Below are 5,470 nucleotides of genomic sequence, written 5' to 3' on the forward strand. Positions count from 1 at the left end.
GTCCTGGAACCAATCCCCTGTATACCAAGGAACAACTGCAATTTATGTATTGTGCATAATAGTTACTATTTATGAAGGATTAATTCTCATTGTTGATAAAACTAAGCATTTCCTTCCCATTGAAAAGGCACATATGTCTTAAAGAACAATATTAAAAAAGAAAAACAATATTTATCTACAAAACATCTTATAAATTCACATGCACAGTTTGATACATTTTTCTGGCTGTGGCCCACTTTGATAGGCTACAGAGGCAATAGGCTTTTCTGCAAAGTCATGTAGGAATTGCTCTACTGATTTCTTCCTGATTGGATAGCAAGTTAATTACTGTGAAATAGACTTGGTTGTGTCATGTTGGTGTTTGTATAATGTTGCGTATTGCAGAGTGTTTTATAGCTATTAATTATTGCCCTTATAATATCCTTGGGAAGTGGACCACTGCAACCTTCTTGATGCACTAATTAGAACTCTGGCATAGAAAGATCGTATAACTTGCTGAAGGACAGTCACTGAAGAAGGCAGTGAAAACTGCAGGGGTGATGGGGGACCTAGTTTGCTGAAATGGTAAGAACTACAAAATGGAAATCCAGAGATCTAGGATCTAATCTCAGCTCTGCCACTCACTTTGCAATCTGGGCAAGTCACATAATTGCTCAGCCTCATTTTTTCATGTGAAAAGGAGTCAGATGGTCTCATAGAGATCACTGCTATCTGAATTCTAGGATTATGATAGCCTTAAGTTTCCTGAATGAGAACATAAATCAATAATTTTATCATTAAAATATGTATCTTTGTCACTAATAAAGTGAGGAACTAGCCATCCGAAACATGTTAGGCTCAGTTCACCAAGTAGGAACAAAATTCAAGATTGAGTGGAACGAGGCTAGGTGGAATCCTATGGAATTGTATTTAACCTTCAAAAGAGAGTTTTGTGTAGCGGACATGGGATTTATAGCAGGGAAACCAGAATGTGTACCTGGGCTCTTCCAGTTAATAACTATTTGACTTGGGTGATCAACTTAACCTTTAGAAGCCTGTTGAAAGGGCAGACGTTGCCACATGTAAATACTCAGATTATCTGCTACAGAAAACACCCTGAGATATGTTTCCTAAGTCCAATGAATCTGACAGTTGATAGCAATTGAATGAGTCCCATGTACTAGACATTTTTGCTTGGTTGAGGATGCAAAGATGAGTTAGACAGATTAAGTATTTGCCTTAAAGGAGCTTTGTATGTAATTGGGGAACTATAACTAGTACAGAGCTGAATGCAAGAAGAACCTTAAGAGAGATACAAGAATATGAGATGGTATTGGGAATATGTAGGGTGAGATCAGAAAGGTTTATTTTGGAATACTAAATATCCAACTCTGAGATTTGAATCTCTCAGTTGAAAATGTTTTTCTTGTGCACAAATACCTTCCTATTCCGGATTACTATAAATCTAGGAAGAGAGAATTCTAGTGGAGGAAGTAAGTGAGGACAAAAGTTTGAAGGCGGGAACGAGTTATCAATCCCCATAGGCAGAGCATCAAGCCCCAGTACAGAAGACCTCTTCTCCTTGTCACCTCCCAGTCCACCCTCACTTCTTCCCGAAGTTCTCAATCTCTCTTCCAGTTCTCCCACTATCTCCCATAGGCCAGCATATCCCCAGGCTTTTGCCAGTTTGCATCCAGATGACACTTCATAAATTGGCTTCTTTGCTTTTTAACCTCTCCTGGTTGTCAGGAGACAACCAGGGGCTCCAGCTCCAAATACGTATTTCTTAGGACTTTTCTCTCAAGCTCCTCTTCTTTCTAACTGAATTCTTGGAAGGTGTACAAAATAAAAGGTTCCTGCAACATGAATTTTCTATAAGCTTCCAGAACAACGTATCCTTAGAGAAATAAAATAAAATAAAATAAATAGTAAATCATGGATTGTTCTAAAAACACTCTATTTAGAAGTGCACCTGTGATGGATATCAAGTTCTTATGTTAAGGTAGGATCTGTAATAATACTAGGAGCCTTTGACCTGTGAAAACCCCTACGGGCGGATCCACAGCCTACCTGGTCTCTGTGGTTCGATTCAATGTCAGCTCCATTCTTTATGCAGTAAGAAGGACTTTGTTTAAACTCCCAGGATATTTTCCAACCTATCCTCAGAAGGTAGCCAGAGACCAGACAGCCTCAAGATTTCCCTTTCCTGCCTCGGCCACGAAGGCCCCTTGCATACATCTGTGCCTGCCTTTATAGACGCGGAATTGATAACCTGCAAATCCAGCATTGTAATGAATAGAGATCATTTGGCAATGGGGCTATAAATAGGGTGCTTTAGAACCCAAAGCGCATTCAGCCTGCTTCTGTCAGCAGAGAATAAGAATGGAGGCTTTATTATTATAGCAGGAACAAGTAAACAGGCTTTCCTTGCCAGTAAAAGCAGTACATAATATACTCAACATGCCTATTGGCGCTGGAGCGTAAATCACATGGTCAGTTCTGAACAGCATAGAAAGGGCTTTCCCTTATCACAATTATTAAAGCTAAAGTGCACACATGGGCAGCTCATCACTGGGAAAAAAAAATTATTTGGTCTTCTGTATGTTCTTTTGATGCTTTTATTCGGTGGATATGATGGCTGTGGACATGTCTTTGTATTCTTCAGTTGAAATTTCTGGACAAAGGAGAGGGCGTAGGCGAGCAGATGAGACACTGGATACATCAAAGCAAGGGTTCTGAAGATAAGAAGATATATCAGACTGTTCTAGGTGACCCCGATGAGTAGAACTAGGGGGTCAGACTGGAGCAATAGATGGAAGAATTTTCTATAGGTCAGACTGGTCTGAAGAAGCACTGACCTTCACTGGAGGTATGCCAGCAGAAGTGGGTTGGCTACTTGGTCAAGGCTGCTACAAGGGGGACTGGGGTAAGAATGGGTGGACCAGGTATTCACTTAAGGCCTCTTCCATCTTCACATACTCTAACAAATCAGCTTCCTTCAGAATACAAATGAAATCCCAGTTCTCATGGAAGAGCTCATTCGTATTCATTCAGGAAAATATGCCCATTTTGTCCACAGCCCCAGATAGTTTCAAAGCTCCCTCATCTACCCATCAGGCAAAGCCAGGTACTTCAACTGCTCTCACACTCAAGAACTTGGAATATTTTCATCCTTTATGTGTGTATGTATGTGTTTATGGGGGATAATCTATTTTAACGAAACTCACCATTTATATATCTACTAAACAAAAAGGGAAAGAAAACAACAAAAATAGATATTACAGCTTAACGAAAAGTATGAGTGCGTGCTGTGGGCTGGAGGTGGGATACCCACCCGCAGTGTGCCCACGCTAATAAGCCATCTGAGAACCTAGAGAAAGGACAGCAAGAAGGAGACAAGCGGCTCAGCCTGAGATCACCCTGTCCTCCTCCTCAGGGGTACATTGTATAGAGTTTGACCTTGGCATTCAGCCCTTATTACCTCTTCCCTTCCTCCTCGTCAGGAAGGCGGCTGGGTACAGTGAGTGGGGTAGGGACACGGGGAGGTACAGAGCAGGACAGAAAGAGTAGAAGAAGGTCCTGAAGGGTAAATTAAGGTGAGTAACTAGGGTGTTAAACAGGAGCAAGAAGCTTCTATGTGTGATCCCAGAATCTAGCAGGGGTCGAGAAGAAGAAGGAAATGGGAAAGGGGAGACAGGCAGGGGGCATTGAGGAGGGGAGGCAGCTTGTTTACCTTGGAGTTGCCTCTACTTCCACTATGCAGAGGGGTAAGTTCCGGGAGGTGTGTTTGAATTGTAGACCATGTTTTAAATGCACTAAGGATTACATAAAGGGATCCTGTGAAAAATTCTTCAGGGTTTTAGGGGGTCACTATTTTATTTACCATATTTTGAATCCATGTTATGATCACTTGAAGAGGCAGAAGGACCTTCACCCAGGTTTGGTTCAGTTGTTATCACTGAGGATATCACACACACGCACAAAGAGAGTAGAAAAAAGTTTATTACTTACGTGATTCAGGTCTGTGGCACTCCTCTCAAGCAAGTCTGAAATGGCTTAAGTCAGTGGTCCACAATCTGTCTGGCACCAGGGACTGGTTTCACAGAAGACAATTTTTCCATGGACCGAGGGTGGGGGCTGGGGGTGTCATAGGTTGCAGGGAGGTGGTGTGGAGCTCAGATGGTGATACGCTGGTTTCCTAATAGGCCACAGACCGGTACTGGGCCAAGGTTCAGGGGCTGGGGACCACAGGTTTAAGTGACCAAGGAAAGGAGCCTGCCTTGGTTTTTATTGCAATCAGGAGGTAGGACTGAAGTGAGAGTTTCTTCATAGCAGGGCCTCACGGTTTGAATCAAAGGAAGGAGCACGCAGGCTTTCTTCTCCGTTTGTCCTGACATCGAGCACAGGGGGAAGATGGAGAGAGGAAGTTTACAAGCTATCAGTAGTCAGGCATCAAAAATGGAGTCAGATTCCTCATTACAATCCACTACATCTGCTGCCTTTGCTTTTGGTTAACCCACATTTGAAACTCTTCAGTTTGGGAATCGGCCATTGTGTGAATTTTGTACAGAAAGAACTAGGGACTTGACTTCCAATATCCAGGAGCCAAAAAAGCCTAAACATTGACTGTCTCTGAACCCTGGAAGCTTGAATGTAGATAGATAATCTGAACTAAGTCAAGCAGGAGGCACAATTCACTCTGGGTACATCAGAGGTGATAGTCAATGCTCAGTACTGCCAGGAGCAAAAATAGAAGTAGCAGCAACTAGCAGTAGTGGTTTTGGTGTCCTAACCAAACTTTTCTTATCAAATGATTTTAATTACAATCCTGGGAACCTGTCTTCCTTGATTTCTGTATCTTTTGTAAGTTTGACAACTCCCCACAAATTATTTTTCTGCCTAAGTTACCCAAAGTTAATTTCTGTTGCTGGCAATGAAGAATCCTGACTAGTTGACTAGCACACATACATGCGTGGACACACACACACTCCGAATAGGGTTAAATAGAGCACGCATAAGGACAGATTAAGGGAATAAATAACCTAACTTACTTTTCGACAAGTCTCTAGTATGTTGTTCAGTAATTAGTATGTTGTTCAATATTCAAAAATTATTGGAATAATTGTTCAATAATAAGAGTGGCTACATCTTAATGATATTTTCTAAAAAGGAAATATGAAAATAGAAAATTATAAGCCCCTAAATTTGTATTCAGCAATCACAAAAATCACTCATATTGATACCACTGACTACAAATCATAATTATGGTTAGTGAGAAATCTCTAGAGGATAAGAAGATGGATGACACAAGTACCTTTGAGAATGCACAGCACTGAGTGGGTGAATATCCTGATAAAGGCACATTGGAACATAATCTATACCTTGACAATGTGAGATTGAGTTTATAGGTAGCTTGTTTGCCCAAAATGACCAGACCTCCCCTGTAACATTCTGCTCTGTAAGTACAATGTCTTAGTGTTATTTCTTATAA

This window comes from Propithecus coquereli, unplaced genomic scaffold (assembly GCF_000956105.1).
Source record: "Propithecus coquereli isolate 6110/MARCELLA unplaced genomic scaffold, Pcoq_1.0 Scaffold267, whole genome shotgun sequence".
Taxonomy (NCBI): domain Eukaryota; kingdom Metazoa; phylum Chordata; class Mammalia; order Primates; family Indriidae; genus Propithecus; species Propithecus coquereli.